Source organism: Corapipo altera, unplaced genomic scaffold (assembly GCF_003945725.1).
Source record: "Corapipo altera isolate COAL_440 unplaced genomic scaffold, ASM394572v1 71, whole genome shotgun sequence".
NCBI classification, from domain to species: Eukaryota; Metazoa; Chordata; class Aves; order Passeriformes; family Pipridae; genus Corapipo; species Corapipo altera.
The window spans coordinates 1,235,418-1,256,661 of NW_020884916.1; positions in this window are offsets into that span (position 1 = coordinate 1,235,418).

Sequence of the window (21,244 nt, forward strand, 5' to 3'; positions counted from 1 at the left end):
CGGGAAAACAACAATCCTAAACGGGAAAACAACAATCCTAAACGGGAGCCCCGGGTCCTCCATTCTTTTTCACTGGGTTACAACACCAAGTTTTGAAAAAGCACAACACTGAAACAACGTTGCTGTGTTTGAGCCTAAAGCTCGTTTTCTCACCTCAGAATTACAAAGAGGAGGTTTGCACACGCAAGAAAACATCATTTTTCCCAATGCCAAGGAAACTTTTGCTTTTGTCATTACGAGATGATGAGTCAGCCCCATGTTTGCAAGGCAAGGAAGGAAAAAAACCGTTCTTTATCCCCGCTTACAAATGCTTTTGGGAGCTGCTCTTTCCTGCAGCAGAAAGGCAGGTGCGCAAGGAATTTTGGGCACCCCCGTCCCTCTGCCACCCGTGGAGAACCCTGGCTGTGCTCTGCAGCCAGGCAGCTCTCAGAGCCACGCTCCAGGGCTGCCCAAACTCACCAACACATTTGTCTCCTTCCTCTTCAGCCCAGCGGGATTTGTCAGTCGCTGTGAGATGGAGGCAGCGAACAAAGGCTCGGGATGTTTGTCATGTTGGTTTTTGTCCCCAGCACCCCGGGGAAAGGGCAGCAGCTGCTCTTGCAGGGACACTATTACTGTCACCCTCTGAAAAAAAACACATTTCCATAAGGCCAGAGGACACAGCACACACAGCCACGGATTCCTGCCCCGAAGGGGTGGCAGGAGCCCCGTTCCCCCATGCCCAGTGACACCAGCACAGCACATCCCTGAGGAGCAGCAGGGACTCAGCCCCCAGCACAGCACCTGTACCAGGACCCTGTGCCCCCCTCAGCCCTGCAAACACACCCCACAGCCCCAGCACCCACCTCTGCAGCACCTCCTACCCCACAGGCTGAGGGGAGGCTCTTCCCCCTGCCCCAGCTGAGGGCCATGAGCATCCCACCAGCCTTCCCACCTGCAGGCACTTGCTGCTGGGCCAGTTTTCCCTTCAAAAGTCAAATTTGATCCGTTGTGTCCTGCCCAGCAACACCTGGTCAGGGTGGAGGGGCTCTGGCAGTGATTCACCCCCTTCACCCTGCAACGGGAGCAATGTGACCCTCCCTGGGCAAGAGCAGGGAGGTGTTTGTAACCCACTGTGGCCTCTGCCCCTCAACATCTCCTCAGGAACCATCTCTGGAGTGGATTTACATCCCAAACCCAAAAATCAGCTCCCCAGCCCAGAGGTCCAGCACAGCCCTGAACCCCCAAAACCCCTGCAAGGCTCCTCCCAGCAGGTTCATTGCTTCCTGCTGGCAGTTGCCAAGGTGGTGATCTAATGAGTCATTAAAGACAAACACGAAACAGGAGAAAGCATTTGACTTAGCACTTCTTTCCAAAAAAATACTGTAGCTGCAGAATTTTAAGTAGAGAGAACCGGAGCAATTTTAATAATATTAAGCTCAAATTGACAGCAAAAAGAGTGAATATAAAAGAGTAACAAAAACCCAAATATATATAAACCATAAGGCATTGTGAAAAGAATATGATTAAGCTTTCAAAGTTATACATTGGAAATTTAGACAGTGCTGGGAATGAGGGCTTTTTCTTCTCTGGTTAAGAAATATCCTCCCATACAATCAGATAACAAAGACTATAATAATTCATACAAAGGGAGCTGGTGCCTGCAGGCTTCATGGTGGCTTCCAGTTACTCTCCAGCACTTGATGGAGCAGCAGAGATGCTCCACAGCAGAGGAGATGCTGAGGGTGGGGAGTGGAGCAGCAGCTCCCAAAGGATCCCTGGGGATGGATCTGCTGCTCGGGGTCAGCTCTGCCCCCACCCCCAGCTCCCTCTGGCTCGTGCCAGAGCTGAGGATGGAGCACAGAGAAGGAAGGGGCAGTGACAAACAGCCCTGGCTGGCACAGGGAGAGATGAATAATCACACAAGGTCAGGCCCCAGGAGGTCTCTGCAGCCTCTGTGCTCGGTGTTTACACTCCTGGGGTCACAGGGGTTCTCATCTCTCACCAAACATATCTGGGGGAGAAAGATTCTCCTCTCAGAAAGGACCATGAGGTCAATACACGTTTAGGAACAGGGGTTGGACCGAGCTGCAGGGTCTGAGGGTCGGGAGGGTGCAGAGCCCATAGGGATGGGAGATGCCACAGATGCCACGTGCTCCTTCCCTGTTCCTGTGCTGTGGAGCAGGGCAGGAGTGCAGGGAGGGAAGGTCTGGCACCACAGCCCTCTTCCACCTGTCAAAGCTGGACAGAACATCGCCCCAAGCTCCAGAGCATCACTGCAGCAGGAAGAGCTTCTTAGCCTCTAATTTTAATACAAATCCCAGCATTTCTCCTGTACAAACACAGCCCACAGTGGTGTTGGTTCCAGCTCCCTCCCCAGTTACTGGGGGGTTCTGAAGTGTCCTTTGTGAAACGTGGATTGATCACAGCAGATAATTATTGCTTAATAAAGGCATTCCTGAAAAATTGCTCCTACCAGGAAAATTCCTGCAGTGGCTCCGTCACTTCTCTGTTGGTGAGGTTTGCAATGTTTGATAAACTGTCCCTTCATGTTTGAAAGCTGAGCAGGTTTGCAGCTGTTTTGTTTGTTTGTTTGTTTTAAAGGATGATGGGGGAAGAAGAAAACCAGAGTGAGTCTCTAGTGACATTTTCACACAAACCACGATCAGACATTAAATCAGAATCCAACTCTGAGAGAGAAACTGAGATTTGGCAATGGTGAATAATTAAGGATGTGATTCCTACAGTGCTAGTTTTTCACTGTCACATAAATAATAACAACAACGATGATAATAATAATAATAATAATAATAATAGCACAATATTGCCAGATACCGGGGGGATTAGACATCAAATTAATATTTAGCAAGGTTAGGATTAAGCAGAAATAACAGCTTTATGATTAGAGCCTGAAACTGCTGCTAATAATGACTGATTATGCCCCTGCAGAGGAAGAATTACAAGTACTTAAGGACAAATAACCTTCCCGAAGTTGTTGGCAGCCTGAAGCAGAGAAGTACCGAGCAGACCAATAAATCCTCTGTGTAATGGGGCTGTTCTGTGGGCAGAGCAGAGGTGAGGGAGGATGTGAGAGTGGTTTGCAGGAGATAAAACAACAACCACACGTCTCCACATCCACAGCCCCCAGAGCTTCGGGGACAAGTCACACCCCTGAGCCAGCAGGGTACCAACCCCCTGAGTAAGCAGGGTAACAACCCCCTGAGCCAGCAGGGTAACAAACCCCTTCCCAAATTCCTGGATCACAGCAGGATGGGGCAGCTCCACTCCCGGTGCTGGAGCCCCTGGAGCAGGAGCCTCGTTTATTGGCCGTGGTTGGAGCTGCAGCCTGGCAGTGCCAGGCCTGTCTGCCAGCTCCCAGCTCATTAGCTCTGTCCTTCCCAGCTCGTCACCTCCTCTGGGCTCCTCTCAACGGGCTGGTTTTCTCTCCACGGGTTTATTTTCTCCCCACTCCCATCACTTGGCAACACAGCCTGGGCAAATCTGTCCCTCTGTGGGAAATTGGGAGTGAAGGAGAGACAATCCCAGGGGATCCCCCCTGGCCACCGTGAGGTGAGAGACAGGGAGTGACTCCCGAGAAAGCCTTCAAGAGGAAATCCAGCTGGGAATGGGCAGGGACAGGACTGTGGGCTGGGAGCAGTGACAGGCAAAGAGAAAGATGTTCAGTGGGGAAGCTCCTGTGACAGGAGCCAGGGGAGACCAACCCTCCACTCCTCACTGCCTCCTGTTCTGGATGATGGAAAACCAGTGTTTATTCCTGCTTGTCCATCCCTTCTTGGCTCCTCCTTTCCCTGACTTCCAGGCTGGCTCAGAACATCTCCCCTGGGAGGATCTACCCAAACAAGGCTCTTCCTTAACCAGACTTTCTCTCCAATTACACACCTACATCTTAATTTGTGGTTTCTCCTTCCACACCACCTGCAGCAGGCAGAGCCACCCAACAGGGCAGGAAGCCTGAAATTCTCCTGATCAGAAGCAAATGCATTACAGAGTGCCACAGTAATCCTGCAAATCCACCTGCTGGAAGCAGCCCTGGGCCCCTGAGCAGCACATGAGCACAGGTACTCAGAGTAACCACGGAAAAGAGAATAAACGGGGTCCCAATTGCAACGTTTCTTTGTGTCAGTTTGAAATTCGTGGTCGTGTTAATGCAGCAAATGTGACTCTGTCTGCACTGGGAACTCACAGCTCTCCCAAAGGCACACTCCTGCAGCAGAACACAGCTCTGAGAGGTGTTTCCATCAACATTCCAGAACCATCTGGGCACAATCCTGTGCCGTGTCCTCTGGGCTGACCCCATTTGAACAGATGACCCACTGAGGTCCCTTCCAGCCCGACCCATCCTGTGATTCTGCATGCTGGGATAACAATATTGGGTCAACTCCTTAGAAACTGTATTTTCTGTGCAGTTATTACAGAAAACTAAACCCTTGTTGTTCACGGATATGTGTATTTGCAGGAGAGAATGGGGGGGGGGGGGGGATCACAAAGATTTAAAAAATTAAAGGAAAAAAAGGCAATTTCATGGAATTATGGCACCTCAACACATTTGCTGAAGAGAAATCAGAGAAGCTGGTGATGTGTGTGTGCCACATCCTCCTCATTTTCCCTGTCACAAACTGCCATTGCAAAAGTTTCTTCTGGGCAATGTTGAGCTCCAGCACTTCCCAAACACTGGCTCCTGTGGATGAGGGTCCTGGCAGGTGGACACTCCAGCCCAGGCTGGATTTGACTTTTCCTCCTCTCACTGCTGCATCTTCTTTCATTTCCGCTCGGCTGGGAAGAATTTCGGATGAACTGCTGCCTGACATTTGAAAGTATGAAGTTCTTTGTTGCCTGTAATTACTCCAAATCTCCAAGAAAGCCTGAGGCAGCTCTCAGCCTGGCTCTCTCACACCAGCTGGAGTCCCTGCCTTTTCCTCAGGGATGGAGGCTCGCTGGGAATCCCAGGAGGGCTGCAGAGCTCTTGCAGTGAAGATGATGGAGAGAGAAGCAGATGAACCAAAGCAGCAGGAGGGATTTTGCAGTGGGCAAAACCAGACAGGGGCCCTGGGTGGCCAGATTTAATTAAATGTGTGGGCAATCCTTGTCCCAGGAGCAGGGCAGAGGGTTGCAGGCACTGCAGGGTATTTTAGGAGTTGTGTGAGGGAGGGGGGCACACAGTGAATGGATGTTTGCAGTCACCAGGCTGGGCTAACCCAGTGAAAATAAGCGTTTAAAATAAACGTTTGGCATCACTGAAGCAGATACACAGCCCACAGGATTCTGGGCAATTCACAAGAGGTGAAAATAGTCAATTTAAAGGAAGTGTCCTTTAAGAGCTCCAGCCCCAGGCAGGAGACACAGCCCAGGCAGGAAGTTTGTCAGAAGCTGGTGATTAATTGATTGCTTTGCAGATTAATAACACAGGGGAAGCTGATGGTAACTCTTCACTGCTCCTCCCCAGTGCCCCTCCATCTGTCCCTAGGCAAACATCACTAAGATATTTTGTGAGAGGCATCAGGCTCTACACTCAAGAGAGGGACAATGAAAAGCAGAAAGGAATCAACATCAGCTTCCTAACAGGGAGAACCAGTGGCCTGTGGCCAAATGGGGACGTTTAAGGGCTTCTGGTTCCACATTGCACTGGGAAAAGGTCTAGTCTTTGGAAAGCACCCCCTGCACACAGTGGGGATGCTCTGTCTGATGTCTGCTCTGGCTTTGCTGTCTGATGTCCCCACCAGGACAGATCTTGTTTGAAGCACTCGTAGAACTGTATTAAGCTACTAAAAGAACTTTTGATCTGCAACAGCAGGAGCTGGATGGAATTGTGGTACCAGGGCTATAAGAGAATCTTGCTGTTAGGCTGCAAGACTGAGGAGAAGGAAAAATCTGTTTCCTCCTTTGCTGGTCACTCCCTGATTTGGGATTTTACAGCTTTTCCTACAAGACTCTGTGCCAGCACATCTCATCTCATCAAGTTCTTGCTAACTGGGATTGATTTACTGCACCCAAGGCAGTCTGGCCATCGAGTTTGGCTCCTCTGGCTCCAGCTGGCTGCTCCCTGCTGGACAACTGGACCCTTCAGACCCACTCCCAGCCCTCCTGCCGAGCCATTCCTGCCCCATTCCCCATTTTGCTGAGCCCCTTTTCCCTGCCTGGGTCCTCACTGGGGTAAGTGCTGGAGCTGCTGGGCTCTGCCTGCAGACTGTTCCCACAATCCCATCATTACCCTGGCACAGCAGCAGGCTGGGGCAGCTGGGGCTGTGATTCACGTGCCTCTCCCACTTAGCTGATCAAACGAGAATAGAAGAAATTAAGTCTTCAATTAATCCTCCTGTCCCCCCCGAGGCTCGCCTGTGGTGCTGAACAGATCCACATCAATCTGCCAGGAGCCAACAGGGAGAGGGAAGGAGGCTGGGAAGGGGCAGCTCAGATATTTTGCCCGAACATCAACAATAAGCTGAAGACAGAAAAGTCCAGGTTGTGCCTAAAATGTTCATTTCCAGGTGCTCACTGTAACGTCAGTGACTGCTGGGAGTGATTTCCTAAGGATACAGCTCAGCAGCACCTCTGGAACATCCAGGTATGACCTCAGAATTAATGTCTGTGTTAAAGCTTGGCCAGACTGAGCCCAGGGGAGGAAGAAGGAAGGTCAGTGGTGCCTGAGAGGGCCCTGAGGGCTCTGTGATGCCCAGGGAGGGGCAGAAAGGTTGGCACAGGCACAAACACCAGTGTGGGTGTAAAAATGCCACCCTCACCTCAAATCCTGGGAGTGTGAAGAACATCTCCTTTACCTCTAGATGGCTTCCCAGCTCAGGGCACTAAGCTGGGTTTAGGCAGGGACAGAGCAACGGGTTTATTCTTAGCAGATCAATCAGGGCACAGTTGGTTTGCATCACTGGTTGGTTGCCAGAGGCAATGGAAGGGAAGTTATAGGAAATCCAGGATCAGCTCCATCACCCACATTGATGAGGTTACACAACCATGCATGGCTCTACCAGGCCTTGTTTTCCATGGGGATGGGATGGTGCTGCCATGTTCCATGGGGAATTAGGGCAGTGGAACTAATCTGAGTGAATGAGGCATCACAGGTTTGATTGCTTCGATCTTTGTCGAGAAGGAGGGTTAATTCTACTGAGCATGGGACACAGCAAAACCCCTTTTTGTCACCTACTGGAGGTGCATCCAACCAGGCCCTGTAACAACCCCATGGTCCCTGGGAAGTGCCTTGCTCTCCTGGAAGTTTGCTTTTGGTATTCATATCAGTTTTGGCTGAATTAGCCAAAACCCCAACAGAATGACTGTTTCCTTTCCCCACTCCTGGATTACCCATCAAAAAATTAATGTTTTCAAGCCAAAAAATAAAATTACCTACATAACCATCCCTCCACAAGCCTGAAAGCTGAGCTCTGCCATGGCTGCTGTTTCACTGCTTTGTGGATTTAAAGGTTCTTTCGTTTAATCCTGCAAGGCAGTGGCTGAGCAGCATCAATAAGAGCTGGTGCTTGTTCAAGGCATCCCAAGGTGTGACCTGTTAATTTTAGAAGAGCTCCTGCCTTTCTACCTGTTAAACACAGTCCCAATGTAAGTGATAGGAGTGCCTGGTGTTGAGAGCCATCTGTCCTTCCCGCTCTGCCCACAATTCCCTTCTAATTTGATTTTAGAAGGAAAAGGCCAAGGTGAGGCTCTTGCCTTTTGTTAATGAGCCGTGTCACAGAGATCACCTTCCTCTCACTTCTGCCTCACTCAGCAGTGCTGAACTTCACCCAGAGAATTTCAGTACACTCCTGATGCTGCTCTGAATATTCTCTTCTGTCCCTGCCACGCCAAGCATGAGGAAGGACAGTCCTGGTGCTTCCGAGTTGGAAATGAAAAGAAACCTCCCTGAGCAGCTTGGCTGCTCCCAGCAGTTCTTTCCCCCCCCAAAAGGCAGCATCCACACGCAGCTGGGTGAAGAGTTCTCCCTCCTGCCTACACAGCCAGGTAACCGTGGGCTGGCAATTAAAGTCCGGGTTTCAAACTCCAAACGAGTTTGCCTTTGATTGCCGTGCGTCAGTCGCAGAGCACATCATGTTTATGCATGACTCTGCCTCCAGAGATCCCCCTGCAGGGCAGCACAGGCTCAGCCTCCTCCTTGGGATCCAGACACAGCTCCTGGCTCTGGTCAGCACCCTGATGTTCTCTCCTTTGCACACCTTGGACAGCTAAAAATGACCCCTTTGACACAGCAGATCATCCAAGGCCAGGGTGGACAGGGCCTGGAGCAACCTGGGACAGTGGAAGGTGTCCCTGCCCATGGTAGGAGGTGGAACTGGCTGGGCTTTAAGATCCCTCCCAACCCAAACCATCCTGGAATTCTATAATTCTCTGTTTTCTACATTACCTTCTTTGTGCCTCTTGTCACTGAAGCTCCCTGGCTGTGGGGCCGATGGAAAGGACACAGGCTCTTCTTTCCTCCACACCAGACCACCTTCATCCTCAATTTCAAGGGAAATATTTCTGAAAATGGACAGCAAGAGGCATTTACCAAGCAAAGCTCAGCAGACACGAACATTCCTCTGGATTAGAAACACGTGGTGATACAGAAATATGTTCAGTAGCAGAACACTGGGTTCACTCACCAAATGAATCTCCTCTCACAGGCTACTGAAGCAACTGCTTGTGGAAATTACTCAGGGCAGCCCTGGGAAATCAGGCCCTGGGCTGATCATAATTATCCCTTTCATTGTTATTTATACAATTGGCTCCATTTCTTTATGGGCACCTCAGGTCTTTTTTCCTTTTATCTCTCTCGTAAGTGCTTGTAGCCAGACCTGGGCGTGCCAGCTGAGCCATTTGCCACCCCAAACCTCGTGGGGGTGGACAGAGCCATGCCTTGTTGGACTGATATTTTTGTTCAGCTGATCTGAGCACATGAAACCACCCTGGGGCTGCACATCTGTCCCCACATCTGTACATTAAAACAACATTCAGGGACTCTGAAGGACGAGGACGCAGAAGACACTGGAGCACTGGGTGAGATGTCTGGATTTCTCCTTCAGAGACTGGCATAAAACAAACTAGAACACAAGTCAAAGCCTTGACATGACACAAAATGCTTTGCAGATTCATCCAGGGGAAAAAAAAAAAAAAAAAAGGAAACAAATTCCCAGATGAAAGAGCTGAAAATAAACCCGACCTCAATTTGTGTGGAGCTTTCTAAGGAGAGCTGGGCTCTGTCACAGCTGGAACTGTGACATCCTCACTGGATGGTCAGGTGGCTGAAAATCTTTGCCTCAAGAGCTCTCCCCAGATAGAATAACACCCTGCAAGGCCCCTTAACAGTTCCCAGGGATCCCTTACTTCGTACAACTCTTAATTGTCAGAGCATTTCTGAGCCGTGCCAGCCAACAGTGGCTCCCACTGGCAGGTTTAACTTGGTACAGCAAAAGAATCTGCCCCTTGAGAGGAGAGGGAAGAGCAGCTGAATGTGAATATCCCCCCCAAACAAATACTAGTGCCCATTTTCACTTTGTGAAGTGTTCCTTTTGCCTGCACACAGGTAGTGCTGGACAGCTGCACATCATTGAGAAACACCCAGTAGAAAATCCAGATACTGCTCCATTTACTTGCTATTTTTGAGGGTCAGAGGAACAAAATGTGTTTCTTGCTGTGGGCTTGAATCCTAATCCTTATTCTTCCAAGATCCACAGAGCTCATAATAAGAAATCACCCTTTATCCTCAAAACCTAGGAAAAGAGAGTTATTACTGGTGAGGTTTCTGAACTGTCTGGCAATGCCTGGAGAGATTTAGGGAAGATTTATTATGTTATGACACAGAGAAACCTTTATGTGAGCACAACACAATGTCAATCAGTGGACTGAGAGTCGGGATGGGCAGTCCCAGAAAGTCCTCTAAAAATTTCCCGTGCCTTATTTTAATAACACATAAAAAAGTTATAATTTCTGTCATTTGAATTTCAAATCCAACAGAAAGATCTACCTGATGCTTCTATTTTAAAATGCAATTCTTTCTTCTCTTTTCTTTTCAACTCCTTTGCAGAACCAAACATCATGTTTCATCTCCAAGCACTGAGATTAAAAAAAGCCAAAACAATTAGTGGGGAGCTGATGAAGGTGACAGGGTCATAATTAGTGCTGTTCCTCTCCAGCATGTGTTTATCATGCTAACAGAACGAGTCACTCACAGGGTTAGAGTCATGAGCTGCAGGAGCACACAGGGATTGTGCAGCTCTCACACTGCCAGGGCTGCTCTGCAGGGAGGAGAAGCACAAGAGAAGTGTTTTAAAGGTGGGACATCCTGTTATGTCAACAAGCAACCACGAACTGGCTACTGGGGGAGGCTCTGCTGTGCCTGACACGGTGCAGCCTCACCCTGGCCTCCCTCTGGCATTTGGAGGGTGGTCTGTGCCAGGACAGGGCTGGTCCTGGTGCCAATTCTGGTGATATTTCCCAAGAAAATGGGTTTGTGTCACAGCACCAGAGGCACCTGGGACCTGCATGGGGAGCACAGGGGATGCTGGAGGCAAATCCCTCAAGGATCTTTGGTGTGCAGCAGTCAGACAAACCCACCTGAGGGTCAGGAGCTGGACTTGGAGCAGCCCCAGCCCAGCTCCAGGCTCTGGGCACAGCTACTCCATCAGCTCTGCTCCATCAGCTCTGCTCCAGGTGCCACGGGCACATTCCCCCCTCCAGCAGCCTGGCAGGGTGGGCTCCTGCCTTCCCCCAGTGCTGCTCTGTGCCCAGGACCATCCCCACCCTCGGCCAGGCTGGAGGCTGCTCCTCCTGACTCCCTGGGCACACTCCTGTTTTCTGTCCAGAAGGATCCTCCCCACCCCATGGAGAGGAAACTCAGCAAACCCCCCCAACGGCTGAAACGGCTCAGCTGGTTTGTGAATGTTCACCAAAGGACCAGAAAACACGTCCTGGGGGAGCTGCTGGTGGAAATCTGCCTAATTTTACTTCTAAAAACCTCTCTGTAAATACCTTCCCTTCGCCCTCCCCGCTCAAGGATGGTTCAGCTACTGGATGCTCCTTGCAGCCTTCTGCAAAGACTTGATTAATCTGCTTTAAAACTCTTTTGTCTTCCTGTATCCACAGCTGAAAATGAGCAGCAATTACCCGGGGAGGACGTCCCTGTGAGAATCCCTTGCTAATTAGGTCTTAAGTGATTAGTTCCCTTCCCATCCTGCCCTAAATTTCTGTATGTTTCCCTGGTGTTGGAAAACCGGAGAAAAAGAAACAACCAGCAACTCTTATTTGAGCATATGCAGACACACGTCCAGGAGGAGCAGAGCAAGTGGGAAATGGGAACTGGGAAAGGTGTGGAATGAGCATTACGTGGAATGTCCAGATGAGCACTATTTCTTACCTTGAAACATGATTAAAAATTTGGGGGATTTTGGTGGGATAACAACCTCTCTGCTTCAAGACACACTGACAGGCCAAGGAAAAACTTTCCCTGGCTTAATAATCCTGCAATTCAGTGCCATGGTCCACTGAGAAAACCAAGAGGGCCACTCACTGGACAGCATTTCCATGGCTAAGTCCTTGCTCTCACTGGGGTTTGGCAAATGTCTGCAGAAAAACACCCCGAGCCATCGGTAATGGCTTTAAATCATCCCAACTACCTCTGCCCAGCTGCAGGATGGCTTCACAGCTCAGCAATCATAATTAAACCAGTTACATTACTGCTTTAACAGGCTGGCATTTTCTCACTGATGGCCTGCTCAGTGTGCTGAGAGCGGTGGGCAGCTGCAGGGTTAATAAAAGCCCCTGGTTTAGAGCCCTAATCTGCCAGGAAAGTGCCTCATTAAGCTCGTTGACACCCGCTCCCAATATTCACGGAGCCTGTTATTTGCATTGCTTAACGTTATTGAGATTTCTTTGTATAATATGTGGGCAAATCTTAATGCAGGGGGGACACCTGGCAAAGTGGAGAGAGGGCATCTCATCTCCCAGCAAATAACGGCAGCACTGAAGCAATTTTGCCTCCTCTCTGACACTTCCCCAGCTGTTTCCATAGCATTTCCCTGCCTCCCACCCTGCCTGGCATCTGTTTACAGCAGGAACAAAGGATCCTCCTCGGTCCTTCCCCAGTGCAGGACCAGAGGCACGAAGTGACAGGGCAGAGAACACAGAAGCAAGCACAGATACCAAACCAAGTCACAGGCTCCTTCCACAGGACAGACTGATGTCCCAGTGCAGCTCCACCAGGAAAGTTATGGAGCTGCTTTCCGTGGCCTTGCAGCTCCTTTTCCATGAGCCCAACCAAGTCAGGACAATATTCACACTGGTCCTTTGCTTGTCTTCCTCTTTCTTGCCTTCAAAAGTAACTCCAAAAGTTTCTGTTAATGCCAAAAATATAGCAACAGCTCAGCATTTTGGGATGCAGGGGAGAGATTATCTTGTGCTGGCCTTGTGCTACAGAACAGCTGGAATGTGCTGATTCCAGTGAGCTGCAGGACACATCCAGGTTCTGGGTGGGGAGTCTGGAGGGACACAAATCACCCATGCTGAGGGATTTGAGACCTGCTCAAATCCTGGCTGGGAACAGGCCTGAAGGGACCTGCTGGCTTTGCTGGTGATGGGCTCCTCAGGTTCCATGTTTGCCAGAGTTCGTTTATTCTCTTTACTTGCTTTCCCACAAAGACCCCCTCAGTCTCCTGGATTGGGAATGCTTTTTTAGAAATCACACTGGAATTGGTATAGACTCATTTACTCCCTGATTTCAGGATCAGTGGCACTGACAGCCAGGATGGGCACAGGGGGAGAGGACAGAGAGGCAGAGCAGAGGCAGAAGAAAGCAGGGGAAGGGGTTTTGGTTTTGGAAGTGAACTGGACAGGCAGCCCAAGAGGTGGCAGACTGGAAAAATGCCTGGATATACCCTGGGTACTGCAAAAGAATCTCCTGCCTCCCTTCTCCCAGACAAGAGCTGTGCCAAGTGCCTGTGCTGCCCCCCCAGCTTTGCAGCCAGCTCCTAAAGACAGAGCTTTCCTGTCTGTTGGTTCAATAAACAGCAGCCTGTTATCATATTTATTTGCTGATTGAATCTAAATTACATGTGAGATGCTCACTGCAGAATGGCTCTGTGGAATTAGCAGTTCAATCCCGCTCTTTTTTTAATAAGGATTCTGATTGCAGCAGTGATACATCCTGCAGGCTCAATGGTTAAGCCTGAAATGAATTCAAAATAAAAGGAAAAAAAATGTGGAGATAATCTCCAAGTGCCAATTTGCCTTTTAAACCTGATTTTCCAACTCCTGAAACATTTGCTGGTAATGGAGGGGGGAGGAATTAGTAAATGGAGGTGGTTGGAACATTCTTGAGAAGGTGGTTTTTCCCTAAATAAGCCGGGCTTTGCAGTTTAACGGGGAGCGTCAACAAAACTTAGAGAAAAGCCTGGGCTGTGGGCTGTTGGCATCAGATGCAGGAGACCCAAAGTCAATTCCTGTCTCTGGGGCAAAATGCTGCTCATCAGGAATGCAGCCCTGACCTTTCCCGGAGTTATTGAAGAGGGCTGAGCCTCTCCTGAGGGAGGGCAGCCCGGGCTCAGCACAGCAGGTGAGCTCTCTGCAAACAGAGGTGAGTCTCCTCCTGAACTTTGCAGAGATTCCCGGTGGACACACGGGGTGTGTGTCAGGGATGAGATCCGAGCCCTGTAACCCCTTCGGGGGCGCCCTGGGAAGAAGCAAAGGCTGCAGCTCCAACCCCATCCCGCTTTCCTGATCCAAAGACTGGCTGCTGAGAGACCTCCTTGGCAGCCCCACCCAGGAGCAGCCAAGCCAGCACCTTGTGCTTCCTGCCACCCTGGCAATGATTCCAGGGAAAAGCTCCCAACAATCAGTGTGAGGTGAGACGAGAGACTTTTCAGCTCCGAGTGCAGAGGCTGAACGTGAATCCACAGCCACATTCCTCCTGTTTCCACAAAGCTCCAGGACCAGGAGGGCACATTTAGGTCTGTGCACACCAGGGGCAGAGCCAAAGCCCAGCCTAAGCTGGACTTAGGATCAGCTTTTCTTTCCCTAACGAAGGATTCAGGCACAATAAGTAGCTTTTCTCTCCTCCAGAGCCAAACAGCCCAGGTGGAAAACAGGCAGGGCTTGTGGATCCCTGCTTTGACTTTCCCTCCCTCAGCCCCTGAGCACAGACATTGGGCACCTCCAGGCCCACATCAGCACAGCAGGGTGGGTGCTGTGGGTGCTCCATGGCTCAGAGCTGTCCCCATCCTAAGGAAAGGCACTGACAGTAGGAAATCAAGTGCCAAGTTCACGTTCCCGTGTGTGACAATTCAAAGATATAATTTCTGTGACAGTTTTTCTCCCTAATTAGAAGCATAATTAAAAATCACGCTTGGAAAAAATAAAAAAAAAAAAGTAGTTAGCTTTTTTCCCCCCTCCATTTAAGGGAACAAAATCCCTGGAGGATCAGTGCAAAAGCAAGATTGCAGGAGAAAAGCTACAGTGGTGAGTCCTTGGTAAACAGATCGAGCTGAACACTTGGAAATGCATCGATCCCTTTGCTTCCTCCTCCAATTTGGGTAGAAAAACAGTGGATAGACATTAACTCTGTTTCAAGCCCTACCACTGCTTGTCTTTTTTTTCTCCTCTCTCTCCAGTTTATTACCCAAAATTGCCCAGGCCACGGGTAATTCTCTCTGAGAGCACAACCCTTATCAGACACTCAAAACCCAAATCATGAGGCACAAACGTGCAGGGAATGAGACAATTCCTGCTGCTCGTTCCCAGCCTGGAAGGAGCAGGACATTGAACCTGGCTAGGCTGGTGTCAGTGCTAAATACAGGGGTGTCCTGGGTAGAAAGACCTGCAGGGCATCTGAAATAGCACCGAGATAAAAAGTCTGCAGTGCAGATAAAAATCTGTGGTCCAGGAATCTGAGTTTTCGTACACGATTTTCCTTCTCCATCCTGCATAAAAATCATAAAGGTGAAATGTCCCTGCAGGAGTTGAAAATAATTACAGCTCAGGTGGTGGTACCTGAGAACTTTTGATGGTTGCTGCTTCCTGTGTGATGGTCTTACCAACACACATGTGAACCAAGAGTGGAAAACTCAGATTTCAGGCAAAAACCCCCATGAACGTTCACCCCTTTCATGGGAACAGCCCCATTTCTGTGATGACAGGCAGAGATTCAGAACACTCAGCTAATTACATGGTGGTGGTAATTATTGGGATAAAACTGACGTTGAAGGCAGATGCAAAGTGCTGGTGTCATTTTTTAGGCACAGAGTTACAAGGCTCAGAAATGTCAAGTCAAAATTTCATTTTGAAATACAATTCCAAGCCTTTTTACATGTATGGCTTTTTGATCGAGTGACAAGCTGGAATCCTGCACTCAGCTTTCCTCTGTAAATTGTGTCAGGTTTTTTGGATCCTGTTTTTTCACAACCACACTACCCCTCTGACACAAGATGTCTGTTTTAAGGGATATTTTTTTTTTAATTTTTTGATATAAAAGAAGAAACCATCCTGTGGGATGGAGGAGCCCTTCAGTCACTTGGGGGCAGCTGACTCAGCTGGGTCCCCTCCAAACTTCTTGAGCATCCCCAGCCAACTCATTGCCAGGGTGGGCTGAGGAGCAGAGGAGACCTGGAGCAATGGAAGCACTGCTCTGGAATAACCTGGGGAGGTTCTACCTGTCCACACTGCTCTGAGCACAAAACCAAACCCCAGACAAGCTACAGAACACTGCCCTAGAAAACAGGCACAGCTACAGCAAGTGTTCAAGGGCTCTGGACTAGGGGAAGGTGTCCCTGCCCATGGCAGGGGTTTGGAATAGGATGATCTTTAAGGTCCTTTCCAACCCAAACCAGGCTGTGGTTTTATGAAATCCCACCTCTTGCAGTGCAGGTGGGTCAGTGCTGCCTCTGAACAGGCCCTCAGCAGGCTGACAGTGGCACAGAAAAAACATCTGTATTAATGTAAATTACACTTAATTAGTAGAAGACAGTAAAGTTTTGCTATAGGCAAATAGATACTGGGGTTGGCTGCAACATGAGCCATAAAAATCCAAGGGATACTGCCACACACTGCTGGGCCATCTGCTGATAGCAAGCCCTGCTCTAAAGACTTTGATGCCTTGATTATGTAAATCAGGGCGATTATTCCATCCTCAAGACTGCAGCAAGATAATTACCAAACAATAACTCACCCCAGCCCAAGCCAGCACAAATGAATTTTGAGCTTTATCGCCACCACTGCAATTGTCTGGCTGTTATTAACCGAGCAGGATCCAGGACATCAGGCCCCAGAGATACTTCCCTACTGGTTGTGATTTAAATTAGGATTGTTTGGCATCCCTCAGCCTGCTGGGAGGCTGCACAGGGGATTTGTTTTCAGTCCTATGAGTGAGGTTTTCACTTGCCCTTTACTCTGGGTTCTGGCTGATTCACCCAACAGGACTGAAGCAAAGCATGTGCAGGGAACAGCAGCCTTTCTGCTGGTGTCAGTGAACTCACACTGAAGTCCTAAGCCTGATTTTGTTCAAATTGTCACAATTGGAGCTGAGAAAAATCTTTCACTTAAAACAGGTTTGGACCTCACCCTTAATTGGCTGCAGTTCTTTAAGTTCCTGAGCACAGCTAACCAGGGATATGAGAGATGGTAAACTCAGACAAAACCTTGCCCCAAAGCTACTTACGAGACCTCAGCAGAGCAGAGGGAAGGTCTCCAAGGAGGTTTGATTCTAAAGGCCAAAGCACTGTCATTTTTGGCTGCGTTTTCTTTGGCACAGCCACACTCCAAGCAAGGAGGAGCCAGGCCTGGAATTCCCTCCAGCTGTGCTGCAGCAGGAATTCTCCATTACCTCGTGTCACAGGTGCCTGTAGTATTTCAACAAGTGAGATGATGTTTCTTCCCAGGTTAATTTATACTAAAACATAACCAATTATAGGGATTTAGGACAGACATATGTACAGGTTTAGGTGACAAAAGATGGGATCTAACATAAATACGTTTATAAAGGAGGAAAATGTCTGATGGTTTGGGAAATTTGGAGATATTGAAAGAAGTATTTGACGTCTATATTAACTCAAAGCCCTAAATGGGCTGGGCTTGTTTACATTGCTGCAGTCTTATTACAGGGTGAATTTTACCAGCTGTCTTGCTGAGCAGTCATTTAGCCTTAAACTATAGTTAAAACTGTCATGGTTTTAAGCAAATTATATTGCGTAAAGTAATTATTTCCCTAACTGCAAAGAGGAGCCAGGTAGCTTGTGAATCTCATTTCTGAAAAAGAGCTCACAAAGCGCCCTCCGCGTGAGAGTCACGGGTTGGGAAAGATTCTGTGCTCCAGGAAAGGCCCAGGAAGCTTGACTGGTGAGCTGGGAGCATCTGGGGAGGGAGCAGCCAGGAAGGGACCAGGCTGTTCATTCCCCAGGTTGACCACCTGATTCCAGAACATCCAGGCAAACCTTGCTTCCTTCCTGAAGCATTCCCGCCCCAATAAAACGTTGATCCTGGTGATTGATACACACTTTGCACTCCCTGTGCCCGGGGGAAATGGCTAAAGAGGCATTCTGGGGGAATAAACTGCAGCAATTGGGGTCTGGCCAGGGAAAGGGGGAATATGACTCGTGTTTGGAGGAGGAGAGTTCTCAGAGAACCCCCGGAACGCTCCTGGCAGTGACAGTCCCTGCGAGCAACAGGCAGCTCCCAGTGGGATTTGCTGAACCTGCTGAGGGGGCTGGAAACTTTTATATATTCCAAGCTTTGCCTCCCAGGCTGTCAGAACCAGACTGTGGCCTGTGGGTGTCCGTCCCCGGGGTTTGCACCGAGAGGGAACAACTGCAGCTGTTCTGCCTCATTGAGAACACGCCTTGCTGGGGCTTCTCATCCTCCCCAGCTCCACAGCTCCAGAGCTGCTCCCCTTCTCCCACTCCCAGCTGAGTGCTGTGCTTCTCTCACACGCTGGGTGATGTGTGTGTGGCACCAGGAGGGGCCCATCTGTTCTCCTCCGTTCTGCTCTTTTCCATCTCACAGCAAGAGGAGGGATCCAAACCCAGACCCCTGCACTGCAGATGAGGGTTTCCTGAGGACAGTCCCCTCGTGAGGCTGAATCTGGCTCTAGGTATAGCCTGTCTAGTGGCACTTTAACACTAATGACCATCAAACATCCAATCTGGTGGCAGACTGGAATTTCCATCGTGTTTGTGAGCCTCATTGGAAACGTGTGCTGCCCAAAAATCCAGCAATTAAGTTGCCTGTCAGCAGGGGCTGATGCACAGTGGCAAAGCACCACTGACTGTCCACGGAGCAGCCACTACACCAGCCCCAAATGAGGCTAAATCAGGCATTTTGAGGGCTATCAAAAATGCCTTTCTTTTTTCCCCACTCAAAAGCCCGGCAGGTTATTTAATGCAGACACTGCTGAAATCACGACGTGACAGAGGCACAATGGAGCAAAACTCCCAGTGAGTTCTGGATCCAAAAAAGGGCAGGAGCCAGCTTTGGATTTGGTGTACGACTGGGGGATGTGACAGGGCTGCCTTTGATCATATATCAAAGTGTTGGCAGTCTCCCCCTCTGCCTTGGGGAAGAAAAATTGCGGCTGAAGCTTTGATTGGTACCAGAGGCTCCACCACAGATCTGTCCCCAGCAGCCACACAGAAACTGGGGGGACTCTGTTCTGTAGCCCTGTCCCTCTGAAACATTCCCACTCCCTGTGAGCCACAGGCACCATGGAGTCAGTGGGGGGCTGTTGCATCACGAGCAATCACAATTAACTCTAATTACACATCTTCACTGGTTGCCAAGCTTTGGAAAAATAACGAGGAGGTGAAAAAAAAAAATAAATCTCAGAAAAGGCAGAAAAGAGGCTCTTGCAATCCAGGTGAATTTTTCCAAGCTGATTGCCAACACTCAAGGTTCCCAAGGGCCTTTGTTAGCAGAGAAAAAGCACCAGACGAGGAGATGGGGAGAACAGGGAGACTCATCTCCTTCCATCTTTTAAAACAACCTAGTTAGCACTCAGAATTTGGGATGTTCAGATATGTGGGGACCATCACAGTTTAACGTTTCTCTGCTTCCCTGCTGTGAGTCACGTGTGAATGACACAGCTCTGACAACACCCGACCAGCCCCATCCACACTGGGATAGCTGGGAACTGGGTTTTCTTCAGGTTGATCAGAATTCATAAACTGCACCAGGTGCTTTTGAATCATCCCACCCTTGTCCTTATCTATTCTGCAGAATATTGCATATTCGGGGACATGAGGATCCAGCACAAAAGGCAGCAGCTGTTGGTGAGGAACAATGGCCCTGCCATGGAATCCTGGCCCCTTTCAGCAGCACTTCTTTTATAGTTGCCCACAAGAAGGAAATTAACTGAGTTTTTGAGTTTTCAGGAAGCCACTCTGAGAATTAAGTGTTACTCTGCAAGCCCAAGAGCTCCAGAGTGAATATTCCAGCCCTTTGTTCGCTGACAAATCGTTATTGACTCTCTGCTTCAAACCCAGATTTGTTCTCCAGGGAGCTCAGCCAGTGTTTTTATAAACATATCTACAGCAAATTTTGGTTTATTTGAATATGCACTGACAGCATTTCCTCAGTCAGGGATCCTGTGGGAATGGCACAGACCACTTTAGAGGATAAAAACAACAGTAAGAAACAGGAAGAAATCAGATGCTGATTAATACATAAATTCCCAAGTCCATGTTAATCCAAAACTTTGTCCTAACTTTAGGCTAAGACAGGGAAAATGTAAAAACGTGCCCAGTGCCCCACAGTAAATCAGTGCCAGAGGCAGGTCAGGAACCTTTTTTCAGTCCTCTCTAATATTAGAACTTTCTGGTGCTTTGCTTTTGGAAAAAAATATGTCAGGCCCACTATTGACTCCACTATTGACATTATTGATTCACGGGAGAAACCAGCATTTTCCTGGCCCACCTCTGGAAAGGTACAAGAAGCTGAGGGTTCATTTCCTTCCCAGAGATATCAATATCCATCTGGGCTTCTGAAGAAATTGCAGCCCAAGACTATTGATTCCTTAAGCCTGAAATGAGCCGATTCAGTCATTCCCAGTGGTGCGTGGCCAGGGTGGGTCTGAGCCCAAACACTCTGGGAATGCAGCACCAAAATCTCTCTGGAACACCAAAATCTCTTTGGGATCACCAGGATGGGGGAATGGTGTGCTGACCCACAGGGCTACAGCCCACAGACAGCATGGGGGGACCCTCTGGGTATCTCTGTGTCAGGTCTCAGGGACCTAAAAGTGGCAGTTTATCCCCGTAGGAACAGAATTCTTTGGAATTTGTAGCACTGAAAGAACAAGCCATGCCCGCAGATCCTCGGGTACTCCTGATGCAGCCCACTCGCTTTCCCACCTGCTGCCTGCCTGGTAAAGGCACAGGGTATTTGACAGGACACTTCCTGATGGGCTGTGGCTCCGTGGGACTGGGTCAGACATTCTCTGCAGCCACGTCTAGAGCCAGACTTTGCCAAGGTTAGATTTTACATCATGCAGTTAAAGGCCGGTCTGTCCCAAGCAGTGGGTGCTTTCTCTGGCAGGACTAATGAGCTTTCCTGCCCCAGTGCAAGGCACAGAGATAATCATTTCCCAGAAGCCAATTCTGACCAATAATTCTCTGTGCCTGCTCTGCTGAGGAAAGCAAAGTCTCCCCCTGCACTACAAACGTGCACAAGACTCTGGTAATGTTGCTTGTTTTGGCAGAAAAGATGAAGGAGCTGCAGAGCATTCGAGTTCACAAGGCTCATTATGACTAATCTGCCTTCCTGAGCTGCAGGTCTTTTATTCAGGAGTCACATAGAGGTCTACCCTGAGAGAGAGCAGAAGATGCTAATGTGCTGGTTTATGTGTTTATAGCAAAGGTGGCACAACCTGCAGCCCAATGGCTCTGCAGCAGCTCCGGGAGGGAGCACGTGAGGGGAGAGGAGAACTGCCAAATTCCAGCCAGGATCCACGTGGATCCACCTCCACCTTCCTGCACCAGCCTGGCTGCTGGAGGTGCACAGAAAGGGAGGCAAACTGAGGCAAACCAGGGGAAGGGGGCCATGGGTTTTGGCCCTTGACTGGGGTTCCAGTTGCTAAATCCAGAGCTGGCTGCAGGGGCCGTAGAGGAAGGGGCTGCTGGGGTTCCATAGCCTGGGCACTTCTCAGCCTGTCCTGCTCCCTGCACAGCACTGACCCACTCAGAAGGGCAGTTCTGGGAGCCTGCAGAACCAGTGCTCCAGACAAGGTGCTGAGCAACCCCCATGAACCAAGGAGCACTGGGCTGAAACAGGGAGT